At 44.9% G+C, this 14,308-nt stretch overlaps 1 protein-coding gene and 1 long non-coding RNA gene across 6 annotated transcripts in view; both read left to right on the top strand.

Annotated features, from left to right (window-relative positions):
* The window catches only part of HDAC7 (histone deacetylase 7), a 225,291-nt gene that overhangs the window by 39,749 nt on the left and 171,234 nt on the right, over window positions 1-14,308 (top strand). The gene's annotated exons all lie outside the window — the stretch shown is intronic.
* Window positions 1-14,308, top strand: part of LOC144587082 (uncharacterized) — a 48,707-nt gene that overhangs the window by 23,334 nt on the left and 11,065 nt on the right. Inside the window, exon 1 of the long non-coding RNA XR_013542248.1 lies at window positions 1-14,308. This exon is cut by the window's left edge and continues 23,334 nt beyond it. This is a non-coding gene — a long non-coding RNA (uncharacterized LOC144587082).

Below are 14,308 nucleotides of genomic sequence, written 5' to 3'. Positions count from 1 at the left end.
GTGTTTCCAAAAGTTGGCTTTGGTATCTTTGGGACCCTAGAGAGCAGCTGCTGGAAGACCACATGCCAAGATCTAGTAATCCATCACTGCTGCCTCTGTAAGCTCTGGGGAATATTTCGGTTCAGGATCTGTTGAGCATCAAACTTGGGAGACAGCTCTCTGTTGGAGGGCTAAACTCCATGTGAGGTGGTGGTCAAAGGGCCCAGAAATCCAGGCCTTTGTCGCAGAGCAGCAAAACAGGGTGCCAGAGGGAGATTTTCCCCTGCCCCTTTCCTTTTCCTTAAAACTCTTTCCCTGCATGGTCATGAGCCTGCACCTGGGAAGTCAGGTGGGATAGGAAATAGGTAGGAGGTGGTGATTGGTGGAGGAACGCAATGGTGTGTGTGTGTGGGGGGGTAATGAAGCGCTCCAACTTCTTCTTGCTGTTGTACTGAAAATCATTTCTTTTACCCCTCCATGCTTGTTGTAAGAACAGTGTGTACGTACCACATCTCCACAGTTAGTTGGGGGGCATTCTTCCATGTGCAGTACTGCCCACTGGCATGGGGTAAAAACTCTGCATCAGCATCATCTTAAAACTGCAGAAGTGGAAGTGATCCTATGGATCATCAAGTCCAGCCCCTGTCAAGGAGGCACAGCTGTAAGACAGTCTTCAGAGCTAGGGATTCATGTGAGTGAAGCTTCCATCCAGCAAGGATCCTGCAAAATTGACAGGGAGATTGCTGATATCGTATTTTGCATCTCTTTTTTTTTCATGCCTTGTGCATCAAGATTTCCTAATAAAGAACAGCTTCTCCTCTGCATCCAGGGTGGATGATCCTCCAGCTATCAAGCACTTGAAGTCGACACTTCCAGGAAAAAATGCCAGGAGGAGATTTCATTTTAGCCCCCACTAATCTGTATGCTGTGTCAATTTGAAATAAGTGCTTTGATCCAGCTTGCAGGGGAGAATGTCTGTTCATTTTTAGTTTCGCTTGCCAAAATAGCTTATGGCTCCAACCGTTTCACAGACTGTGCTAGTAGTATTTCCAGGCATCACTCCTCCTGTTGGACAAGCCACTCTCCCTGAGTTACAGTGAAGAGTATGAACATTTAGCGGACTCTTTTCTCGTTATCTCTTTGCAAAAGTTATCATGAGCAACACAAAGGAGAATTGGTCAAGCATGTGCATGTGGACCAGGGAAGGTTCGTGTCTAACCATGTGACATGATGTGTGTGCAGGGCCATCTCCCATCATCTTTCACCACCGGCTACATTTACTGGGACTGATGGGAGTTACATTCGAACAACATCTGGAGGGCACCATGTTCTCAGTCCTCACCATAAACAGAAACTGTCCCTTGACATTAATCATCCCTCCCCTTCAGATTGATGAATTTCCTTCTGGGTTTTGCCCTCCCAAATGTAACTTTTTCCCAGAGGACTAAGCTGTTCAGAAAAGTAACTTTTTGCATCTGGTCCTGGTTGGCAGTATCCTGGAGTTCTCAATGTGTGTGTGTGCGCGTGCGCAGATGTGTGTGTGCACATGTGTGCGTGTGCATGCAGATGTGTGCGTGTATGTGTGTGTGCAGATTCAAGCAACCCTGACATCTGCCTACCCAGATGCCCTCTAAGTGGAAGAGCCAGTTCTTCAGAGTCTTAAGTGAAACTCTTTCCCCACCACCCTGCTAGCTGATGGTTTGAACTAAAGAAGGTAGCAGTTGTAGCTGAGACTTCATATATGGAAAACCTGTTTGCTTCTGTTAAGCAGTGCTCCCTACTAGGGAGTATGAACTGCTGGTTCGGCGGTTCATAGCGGTTCGTTTCGTTTCCTGACTGAACAGCTGATCTACAATTCAGCGGAGGGGGCCCTCCAGCGGGCAGCCATTCAGCAGCAGTGTCCCTCCCTGCCTTTTCCAGGTGCTTCTTCTGAGCAGGTTCCGATCAGCTGTCCGGCTGGGAAATGAACCACACCAGACCAGCAGTTTGTGGTCATCTCTAGACCCTAACCATTTTACACACAACCAAGAGCTATAGAAAAGATGCTTGTTTTATTTCATGGACATGTTCACGTCCTGACTTTCCTTTAATGAGCTCAAGGTAGTCTACAGAGTTCTCGTCTTCAGCCCTGTCCTCCTTTATCTTCCCAACTAGTTTGTGAGGTTGAACAGGTTGAGAAACAGAGAGATCCCAAACCCCAGTTCAGCACTCTAATTACTACACCACAATGGCTATCCTATGATGACATGATCCATTTTCACCTGGCAGAACTCCAGTTTCCAGGATGTGGGATTTTATTTCTCCTTGGAACAGAATCAGAGGCTTACGGAGTAATCCCTGTCTTTGTTAGCTTTTCACATTGCACCTCGTTGGTCTTCGTTTCCCTGCAGAGATTGTGCAAAGGCTGCATAGTCTTTTAAATTCCTTTCTGGATATTTTTTTTTTGGGGTGGGGGGTGGGAATGTTATCTCAGTGAAATGTTATGTGCAAAGGCCAGATTGATTTCTATAAGGCAGAAACAAACTCTGGTGGGAAACAATTGTTTAGAAGGAGCTGGTACTACTGCTGTCAGTTCAGTTCTTGGAAAGAAACCTTTGGAGGAAACTAAAGTATTAGTAGCCATCTTGGCTCCACTGAAAGAAACATGCAGATGGATGAAATGATATATTTTTACCGGGTCAAGTGCTTCTTCCAAAGTCCAGGTACGTTATGAGCTGTTTTTTTTTTTAATGCAGTTCTTGAACCTGTGTACCTATTGGACTCATTTTAAACAGCAGAGCTGATATAAGGCAAACAAAAAAAATATCTGTTTTTCTTTTAAAAATAAAAAATTTTAAATTTGCTTATATCAAAAGTCCATCCAGATTCAGATAAAGAGGTAGAGATACAGAGAGATAGACAGGTTTGGCCTGTTAAGTGCTTAGAAGTACAGCCTGAAGGTATTAGGTTTCCTTTGCATCTAGATTAAAGGTATATTACCCTTAAATGCTGAGATGCCGTATGATCATTGAATGTGTTAAATACCATTTAAAAAAAAAAAAAGATAGCCGCTGGTGCAATCCTGTATACAACTACTGAGAAGTAAGCTCCACTGGAGTTCAAACGACTTTCTCTTACATCAGGGGGGGCAGGCTAACTGGGGAATCCTGAAAGCTGTAATCCAAAAAATAGCCTTTCTGAGTTCTACTATCTATAGTATTGCAGTCTTAGGTGGCAGCCGCCTGTGGCACGGACACCTTGTTGCAGTAAGTTCTATATGCTAATTGAATGTTTAAAAAATAGAGGGGAAGAAATTGGCAGGGAGGGACGCCCAAACCCTGTTACAGGTATTTCAATGTAGGGAGAAAATGGTCTGCTGTATTCCTGGGTTTTCTTATATTTTTCTTGTCCTGTCGGCCTTAGGCTGCAATCCTATAAACACACTTATGTGAAAGTAAGTCACGTTGAATCAGTGGTATTTGCTTTAGAGTAGACATATGCTGTATTGCCCTATTAATATTTTACACACATGCACGCACGCACGCACGCGCGCGCGCGCACACACACACACACACACACACACACACACACACACACACACACACACACACACACACACACACACACACACACACGCGGCTCCTGGTGTGAGAGAGTAAGGTTCTCCTTCCCTTGGCACATGGTTGTTTTAAAGGTTGGTCTGAATATGTCTGTTCATCGTTTGATAGCTGTGAGGCAAGGTGACGACTTTCAAGTACGAAGGACTTTCAAGTACGAAGGAACCGTTGCAGACGGAAAGCCACAGAGAGAGCGTTCCTCTCACCCAGTGTCACCTCGGACAGACAACTTTGCTGGGGTCTCTGTTTATGCTTTTGGCTGTCAGTCATAAGGTGTTGAGTAATCCAGAGATGTGTGAAACAGCTCATAGTTTCAATTCACCCTTGCTCTCTGATAAACCTGCCCCTCTCCCCCCCCCAGAAATAGGAAATTTTTGGAGACGGACCCTGAAAACAGAGCCAGGCATCCTTTCCTCAGCCAGCTTTGCCTGCAGAGCCTCTTGTTTTGCTAGATGCATTCAAAAGTGGCAAAATCTTTCTTTCAGCCCCACCTTAGCGGGTCTGCCAGCTTTAGGAGCAGCTACCAGCCCTCCATGCAAAACAGAACAAAACCAAACCAAACCAATCACAATAGGACCTGCAGCAAAATGCTGCAGTGTAAGCTGTATCTTTTCATTGTTCTCCTCTACAGCAGTCCATTACATCCTGTCATTCTTCTCATTTGCTTTTCTGTCCCCACCTCCCACTCAATCCTCATTGGTCAGTTTTTGGTGGGTGCCTCCCCTCAGGTGATTTTTCACCCCTCTTTAAAGATTTTTGTATTTGGAAAAGCTGGCTTGTTTGTTTGTTTGCCGTGCACATATACAGACATGCACACGCGCACGCACACACACAGAATCCCTCAGTCTAACTTAGAAAACGAATGAATGGGGATGCCTTTGGAACTCATTATCACAGGAGATTGTGATGGTTTGACTCCCCACTTCTGAGTTTTTCCTATTCCATCGGAAGCAACGGGGTCTTCTCCCTTCTCCCTTCTAGGACTCAAGTACGAAGATACAGAACTTTTCACATCAACAGTATTTAAATTAACTTGGAAGGCAACTTTTCAACAATAACTTGCAATGGTTCATCCATAATGTTTTCTTCTGTGAGATTAATCGTCCCCTCACCTTTTACCGTCCGTTCTCTTTTTTCTATTCCTTGTCTGACTCTCCAGCTCTCCTCCCCAACTCACCAGGATGAGGAGTCCGGCCCGACATGGGGTGTTACAACAGAGGTGGACTCCCCACCCTGGCTCACCGATGCCCCTCTCTTCCTGTCTCCCTTTTCCTCCTCAACCAGGAGGATTCGAAACTCTTTCCTCCCAAGGGTAGCGTCGGAGTCTTCCTATGGACGTGGGGAACTCTTTTGGGGGTTTGTGCCTGGGCTCTCCTACATCGTTCTCACCTCTCTCAAGCCCCCCCCCCAGTATGAAGGTTTGTGGGGGTGGCCCGCTTCTCCTTTGCCTTTCAGCTTCTTCTTTAGGAAGTCTAAACTGGACCAGTTCTCCCACCTGGAGGAGCTTCTTTGCTCACCAGTTCCCACTCCCTGGACGAGACTGGTTGCTCTCCCTTCTCCCAGACCATCATCGTCTTCCTGAGACTCTGTTGCATTCTACCAAATCTCCCCTTCTCCAAGGATGGGGACTCAAGTCACGGGACTTGCTGTCAAGTCAGACTTAAGTCGCATCAGTGACTTGATTCAGATTTATTTATTTTTTCCAGTGACTCCAACTTGCGACTTGGTACTCACTCACCTCTCCCCTTTTTTCTATGGGGAAAAAAACCCACTTATTTTTAATAGGGAAATGGTGGGGCTTGAGCCTCGAGACTTGGTACCAAAGATTTGAACTCAGACCTCAAAACTCGCCAACATCCCTCCCCTTCTCCCACTTTTTCTTCCTCTTTCTCCCCATGTCTGTTGGAGAACTAGATGTCTGTATCTCAGTTGGCTCTGAAGGAAGAGAGGAAGGCATGCTAAGTGGGGTAGCAGCCCTTCATCTTCTTCCTTACAGCACGCAAGTCATGGAAACTCACTTGGGTTGTGGAAATGGTGCAACTACTCCATAAATACCTCCTTTACCTTGATAACCCCATTAAGTTCACTATAAGTCATTTCTGACCTGAAGGCACATAGCAACAACAGCCATTCATTGTGGCCTTTCTCAAGTGTCGTAAGTGCCAGGGAGGGCTTACTGCTAGTTGGTACCCATTTGATTCTAGAACCTCTCCATCTGATAAAGGTGTCGGTCCATAGGCTACCTGTCACGCTTCTTGTGCCTGAAATAAGCATTACACTGTCTGGAGAACAGATTAATTTTGAAAATAATAAAATTGTTCTTGCTTTTTAAAAACAACAACACATAACTCCACTAAATGGCAACCATCACAAAGACTCAAGCATTGGTAAGTTTCTAAAGAAATTTCCGAGGGTTGATAAGAATCCAAATTCTACACAAGAGAATGAAGTCCAAGGCTCCATTTTGTGTGGGACGAGTATGACCCCCTTCTAAATACGCTTTAGCTCTCTAAGTCGGGGGAGGGGGGAGGAGAAACAATTTCAAACCTACTATATCACTTGCTTTACTGTTAAAAAAGCAACAACACCACAGCTCTTTTTTAAAAAAACCCATGATGCATGCCCCCTTAGTGGTTTAAAAAGAAATAATTTCCAGTTGACATTTACAAACCAGCGTAATTCGGCACTGAGTCTTCCTGCTGAGCTCTTGGGAGCAGCGTTTGGTGGAGGGTCAACAGCAGGCCAGAGATGAATATGTGGCTGGGTTGGTTGCACAGCACAGTCATTGAGGGTGAGTCAAGTTTCTTCCCCTTACAGAGAGGAAAGGATGCATTCTGTTTCAGAAACCACAGCAACACACTATCCTACAAATGGTTGAACAATGCAAATAACTGGAATAAGTTTGTGTAGGCGTTGGCTTGTCTGTGGTCTGCTCTAAAAATATGGAAAGATAGCCTCAACACATTTCAAACCCCATGTAAAATAGCTGTCAATATAACATATTTTTTTGAGGTTGCTGTCACAACTGCAGCTACTGCTAGACTGCTTCTTAATACTACCACCTCAGTGCTCTTCCAGAAAAACAAGGTCCGGAGGGCCCTTCCAGTTCTGTTGGTATCTCTCTTTGGCACTGGGGCAGAGCTTCACTACTATCATTATTCCTAGTAACTGTTGCTGTTATTGTTATTATTATTTTTGGTCCTGGTTTTGCTAGCATAAATAACATCATTGGTGAGGATCACGACGGTGACTGATGGTGAAAGTGGTGAAACTGTGTGTCTTTCAAATATTTCATTCCACCATTAACATTATCAGACATTCAGCTACATTAAAAATACACCTTACTGCTGGCACTCTTGCTGCCATTAAAAAACCATTACCATTAATAGAGCTATTGTAGCTGTGATTAGCTGGCAATTATATCTAATTTTTGTTAACGATCAGTAACAATCAGTAACTAATTGGCAATTACTTGTGTTGTCAGTAATAATAGTAGTAGGTGTTATTAAGGAATATTAGGTGTTAGGCTTGCCTCTCTCTCTCTTTGTGTATCTCTGTGTTTGTGTGTGTGTGTGCGCGCGCGCGCCATTCATTTTAGAATGGCTAATCAATTCAAGTGCATATTGCGATTAGAGTAGGGCTGCTATTCTACAAAGAGTAAAAATCGTCCACAGGCAGTCTCAGGCTAGTTGTTGATGGCTGAAACTGGGAATTAGTGAGTGATTGAACAGCTCAGTGACTTAGGTATCTGGCTATGGAGCCAAAGGTTGGGAGTTCCCTTCCCCATGGTGCCTCCTGAGAGTAGAACCAGCCTGTGAGGTCTTGGGCAAGCTGTGCAGTCCCAGAATGCACCTCAGAAGAAGGGAAGGGCAAACCATTTCTGAGTGTCCTGTACCTGGAAAACCCTGAAAAGGGTCACCATAAGTCAAATTTGACTTGACAGCACATCATCATCACCTTTGGTTGTTTTTGTATGCGAGTGTGCTTGCTTCTGTACCATCATAATACTTGTTCAGCCTGTGTGTGTATTGAACCAACAATTTATGTCTACATTATCATAATGTCTAACGTTGTCTTCCCTGTCCGTGAATTTATAGCATGTGAAGTCATGGCTGTGGCCCTCCAGATGTGGGCTGCAACTCCCACCATCTGTTAAATGAAGCACAAAAGGCTCCCTGACTTCAGTCCTGCTCAACATAGCCCATGGTGACGGACGATGGGAATTGAACTCCCAAAAATTTCTGGAGCACCGCAAGTTGCTCACCTCTGCCCTGCTCTAAGGTTTGCCAGGAATTTCCCTCTGCTAAAGGAAGAACAGATGTGGCATAATGGGCCACTCCTAACCACAGAATAATCTCCTATTTAAATTGGTACAGTATTTTACTTTCTCAACATGGGTATGAAGGGCGGTCTTCCACATTCTCCATTTGACACTCCAGCAAAATTGTGGGAAGCATCTTTAGATAGGCCAGGTACCTTTTGGTTGTGGGTGCAACACACCCTGAAATGGCTCTTGCAGACTCCATGCCTGCTGTTGCTCCTGCAGCCTGACCCCAACCTGTGTGGGAATTGGCATCCGGCCCTATTGTGATGGGGCCAACCCCCAAGGGCATTTTCAGCAGCAGTGATTATGACATCATCCGCAACCCTGTTCAAGCTTTCCTGTTCCTGCAATCCTAATAGAAGCCGGCCAAGAATGAGATTTCCCCAGGAATGAAACATTCTTGTAACTTACCTGTGGTGTAATGCAAAATGTTTGTGGGTGTGATGATCTGGAATAGGCACTTAAGAGGTGTTCCCTTCACCAACACCTGCTCCTATTGCTGTTCCTGCTGCTGTTGTTGTTGTTGAAACTTTCAGACACTTCTTGTGGAGGCGAACGGTGTGTTCTCTCATTATAGGCACCCATGTCCCAAATATACCACTAACTACACTGTGCATCGTGTGGAGTTTTCTCGGAATGTTGAGTTGCTGGTTTGTAATTCGGACCAAACCTTTCACTGGGTTATGTATTTTAAGGACCTCACAATCTTGCCTGTTTAAATTGCCTCTAGTTAGGTTTGCAGCAAACATTTACACGTGTTTGCGTGAGCACTCACCCACTCTGGCATTTGTCCCACAGCAAAGACTGGGTCCTCCACCAGATAGCATTAGTATTTGGTCAGATGCCCACATGATATATTTGCCTCTACCCATTGCAGGCAATGTTTTTGTTTGCCTTGCCGGCTTGTTTTGTTCAGACTGGCATGCCTTTGTTGTTATTGTTGTAGTCTCATGTTATGGCGTGTTGGCATTGTAGTCAAACCTATTTGTGCCTTCTACATCTTTGATACACATACCTTTGACAGAAGCTCATGATGACATCATGTCTAGCCCCTCTTGCTTCTTGTCTTGCCTTATTTCTGGGGAGATAGATTAACACTATTGTTGACAGGTTCCAGTCTCAGCCCTTGACCAGGGAAGCTTACTCCACCCCTAAACCCCTTTAGAAATCAACTGTTTTTGACACCAACTCTTCAAAAGCTTTGGGTACCGACCTGCAAAAAGTGATCCCCTAGGATCCTCTGTGCTAGTGGATTAATGCTAACACTGAGACTTTCCCACCCGAGTTCTTGCCACCAGAGATGACTCAGCAAAACTCATTATGGACATTGTTTTAAAATGTGCTTTACAAATCGGTGTGTTGCTAGATCTCTCCACTCAAACAGTGCACACTTGATGAGAAAGAGGAGACAATAGATATAAGGGGCCCTGAGGAAGCAGAAGTGAAAAGGTCAGGAAATAAGCTGGGGACTCAAAAGGAGGATGGGGGAGCATCATGTTGCTGTTGTCTCCCCTGCTTATGGAGAGGTGTGTCAGAACATCCCAGCATAAAATACATCTTACGTGTGGATTCAGGGGAAAAAATGTTTTCCTGAGACAGTGTGGATATGAGAAGAGCAAGACAACATATTTCTTTGCACCTATCAGGACAACCCTTCACTGATCATTTTACTTTATTGGTTTGATGTTGTTTACTCTTAAAAGTCAGGCTTTTTGAACTGAAGAAGTTTGAATCCCCTCAACACTCCATCTAGTGGATCCAAATTTATAAGGTTTTCAAACACTGATTTCAGCTGAACTGTATGTCAGTGCTTCTTGACTGGGGCCCCTATTGGCTAGAATGACAGATGTACCAATATCACTTCATTTTGAAAATCAGTACCTCACTTGGACAAAATAGAGGAGAAATCCAGCACTTGTGAAGTACAGTGGTGCCTCACATGACGACGATAATATGTTCCGGGAAAATAGCCACTAAGTGAAATCGTCGTCATGAGAAGAACAATTCCCCATTGGAATGCATTGAAACCCATTTAATGTGTTCCAATGGGGAAATTACCTCGTCGTCCAGCAAAGATCACCCATAGGGGAAGCCATTTTTTGAGTGCCGATCAGCTGTAAAAATGGCTGCCCTGCGAAGCATGGGTCTGGAAAACACAGGGCAGCCATTTTAGGAACCCAACGAAGATCGTTGTCTTGTGAATAAACGGTCCGCGAAGCACGGACCAAATCGCCATCAAGCAGAATTCCCCCATAGGAATGACTGTTTTGCGGATCACTGTAGTGATCGCAAAAAGTCACCATCCTGCAGATTTGTCGTACAGCGGGGTCGTCGTCTAGTGAGGTACCACTGTATTGGTGCATGAGTGGTTCCTGGCTCTTGGTGTGCCTTTGAATTTCTGCTCTATCGATACAATAGGCAGGACCTTTTAATCTACATGGAAAGTGTGACTTGTGCTTCCTTCTGTTTGGTTGCTCAATCTAGGATAGGAATAATTTGCTGTACTGTCTTGAACTTTACAACCATTTTCTCTATTGAGAATTTGTTGCTGTAAAAGCCTGGGCACCACTGTGGTGCATCTCTTCCCCTTGCATCCTGGCAATGTTTATTCAAAGCAGATGTTGGGTGCAGCACCACTGCCCTTAGCCATTGCGTACTCATCCCTGAAAGTGGCAGGCAGCCGAGGGGGTCAGAGAGATGTGGGCTGCAGCAACATAATGCCCCCTGTCCACTATAGCAAAATGTTATTGGGAGACTTGGTCTTGGAATCAGCCCCCAGCCCCCTTTAAATCAAGCATCCTTCTCCCCCCCTCCTTGTTCTGGCAAGGAAAAATCTGAGGAAGGGTGAAACACTGAGAGGTTTGGCAAATATTGCAAGAATGCAAACAGGGGCTTAAAGGGTTTGGTTGCAATGTTCTTAGTATCTCCATTTTACAGCATGTGTATTTTCACGCTCTGTGTTGGTTATTTTAAAATATTTGGCACATAAGCTAGAGAGCCAATAAAGACAAGTGGATAATCTGCTGCTGGATAGGGGCCAAGGCGACAGCAGTGAGCCCTTCAACTTCCAACTCACCGATTGGCAGGCAAACTTTAATCTGCAATTAAGGTGTTAGCTCATTCATCTGCCAATTAAGTAAATCCAGGATTTCAACTGCAGAAAAACCCATGGATATTTTGCTAAAGAGCACTTGTTTATAGTAGGGTAATATGGGGCTTTGTCATCTCCTCTTCCTTGCCGCAGATATCACGCATCATAAAAGCAGCTCTTAATTGGAAAGTTATCTCCACAATTTCACCTGCTTCTCTGAATTTTCCAAAAATGCTCTCCCAATATCTAATATTTAATGATGATGATGATGATGATGATCCATCCAGTCCATTTTCACTTATGTTGACCCTTTTCAGAGTTTTCTAGGTAGAAATAACTCAAACGTGTTTTATCATTCCCTTCTTCTGGGGGTGCCCTGGGACTGTGCAGCTTGCCCAAGGCCACCCAGGCTGGCTCTTCTGGCATGCACAGTGGCAAACCGAACTCCCAACCTTGGACCCAGCACTCCGATACCTGGCACACTGAGCTATCCAGCCTGCTATCCAGTGCTTAATTATGTTAAAGGTACTAAAAAAATAAATATCCTAATCCGATTTCCAGAGAAAACAGATGTAATCAATTGCAAAGAGGTGAGTCAAGACTTAATCAAATCCCTTTGATCAAATGAGCCTACTTTGATTGGCATTAACAACTACAGCAGAGTCAGGCCTAAGGCACTAACGTGTTGGTTGGAAGGTTCCAGATTATGGGAAATTTCCTTGATTTCTTGTAATATTCCTCTGCTTGTTTCACTTCAAGAAGAGAAGTCCCATGAAGCCTGTTGGTGGGGGCAGCGCGCAGATAACGAGCGGAATGTAAAATGCCAATTCTGCTGCTGAGCTAAAGACAGCTGTGTGACTGGTAGAACACGCAACAACTTCTAGTTATACTCAGAGTTTTCTTTTAAAGGGCATTTTAGGGCATCAGTAGCACCATTTTAACAGTTTTTAAGTTGTATGCCATTTTCGTATCAAGCCAGAGGCACTTCCACTCTCCAAAGTAGCATAAAGATACAACAGAATAAAAAGTGGCACAATAAGTAACCTTATCAGTTACTTTCTTAGTGTTGTAACAAGTACCGGAAGGTAATGAATTACTTTACAAAAATTATAACCAACTGCACGTTGAAAATAACTCTCCATGCTCTGGTAAAAGGGATGCCTGGGACCAGTCTCCTTCGAACGCATCGTATTGCAGAAGGCGGTAACCACCAAACCCGTTTGATCTTCAGAACAACTTGGTGGAACGATTAGGGTTAGCGTTACATACTAGCCCAAAGTCACTCTTTTATGAGTTTCAAAAAGGGATATTTTACCAGGATCCAGGCATTTATCAGTACTTGGTCGGGGAGTGTTAGTGTACTTCTCTCTCGAATTGCATGAGCCTGAGCAACACCGTTTTGGTTATGCTCAGATTTTTGTTCAATAAATAAATACATCTTCCAATAAATAAGTGATCCATCAATGCAGTGCTACTATTCATCTCCAGGAAGTGGCCTGAGAAAGCTGGGTCTCAGCCTTGGTGAGGACCCTGTTGTTGGCAGTGCCCTGGTCAAATGGCACTGCCAACAACTCTCCTGGCATGACAGCTCCACGTGGCAGCTGGGGAGGGTGCTGGGGCATGCCAGGAGGCTGATGTAGCTCAGGGGAGGTGTGTTTCTCTCTCTCTCTCTCTCTCTCTCTCTCTCTCTCTCTCTCTGTGTGTGAGAGAGAATCAGCTGTTTTTGCTTTTTAGCTACCTTTGAAGGGGGGAGACATGAGAATTATACACCGATTTTTGAACCACACGGGCGTCTGGTGCCCCTAACCCCATCGTTGTTGAAGGGAGAAGTGTATGTAGGCCCTGGCCCCTGACATCAGAGCAGCTCAGCCTATGGTTCTGCCCAAAACAGGAGCCTTGGGTAGCTTCCCCACCCCACCCCCACCCTGCTTCTGTGACACTGCGGCAACTTCGCTAGTAGCCAGTGCCAAGCCTTGGAGACTGGCATTTCCGTCAGCCTCTATATTTCATCAGGTTCTGTCATTTTAAAAAGCTTTGAAAGATACTGTGGGCAGTGGTTAAATTTGAAAGAGAGGAAGAGTGCCGACAGTATGTGTTTACTCCTACTTAGAAATAGCTAATATGTGTTTACTTTACCTGGCACCTCATCTGTGTCTCTGTGGTTGTGTTCCATGGCTTAACCGTTTTGCTTTTGTTGCTCACTTGTGGATAATTTTAGAATTTCAGGAGGTGAAAGTTCTGTCATTGTGTTCTGGATTCGCTTGTGACATCAAGTGCATTCAACGGCCCTTGGAAGGAGGTTATTGTGCTGTCCTATTCATGGTTCAATAAATTAGTTCTCCTTGGGTGATTCAAGTCATATACTAGTTGATACCACTGAATGACCCACCCATTGCCTTGCCAGATGGTTTGCTGTCAGCTGCCTGTTCCTTCCTCCCTCCCCAGCCGAGAGGGGAGTCCACCGCTGTGGCTTCTCAAATTCTCGCTCCCCAAGACTGGTTGAAAGACGTGAGTGTTTTTCAGATCCTGCTTCTATTTTGCTATTTTTGGCCAACGTCTGTGGTTTTACAATCACATTTTCCTATTTTCAGGGGGAGAGAAAAAGGTGGTGTTTTTTCTCTCCCTTCTCTTTCTCCCCCCCCCCCCATCTCCCTGTGGTTGGGACATGAACCTGCTTAAGCACCACGGGAAAAGGTGACAGCAACAGACGTGGCTGGAGGAGGGCGTGTCAACGGCGTGAGCGTAAGAGACCAACTCATAAACTCAACATCCTTTGCTTTCTTTTTTTTTCATTACGGACATGCTGTGCCTACTTAGAGCAACAGCTTTAAAAGCAAATAGGTTTGCCAAGTCTGGGGGCATCTGAGACCCTCCAGGTGCCTTTGGACGGTGACTTCCGTTAGTCCTGGGCAGCAATGCACTTAATCATGAATGCTATGTTAGATTTTCACAGGTTTGTACTGCCTTCGTCAACACTGTAATTTGGAGGAGAGAGAAGCCTTGGTAAAAATAACGGAGGCGGTGGGCATCACTTTTTGCTTTGGAAGGCAACATGCATACAGACAGGTGCCACACTTTGCAAAGCAAGTAGAAGGATTGCCGTCTGCATAATGTTATTTGAAACTTCTGTAGCCACTTCAGAAGAGACAATGTGCAGCAACATGCAGTGTCTGGTCCTCCTTCCATTCCTTGGCAGGTTCGATACAATCTACAGATCCCCATTCTCCTTACACAAAGGAGCATTCCACCAATAGATGCAGCATTCCAGTTATAGACAATTCCTGGGCACAGCTGCTTCTCTTTGACAGAAGAAAAGGA

The sequence above is a fragment of the Pogona vitticeps genome, chromosome 2 (assembly GCF_051106095.1).
Source record: "Pogona vitticeps strain Pit_001003342236 chromosome 2, PviZW2.1, whole genome shotgun sequence".
In the NCBI taxonomy this organism is placed as follows: domain Eukaryota; kingdom Metazoa; phylum Chordata; class Lepidosauria; order Squamata; family Agamidae; genus Pogona; species Pogona vitticeps.
This window is presented reverse-complemented; position numbering and strand designations above follow the sequence as displayed.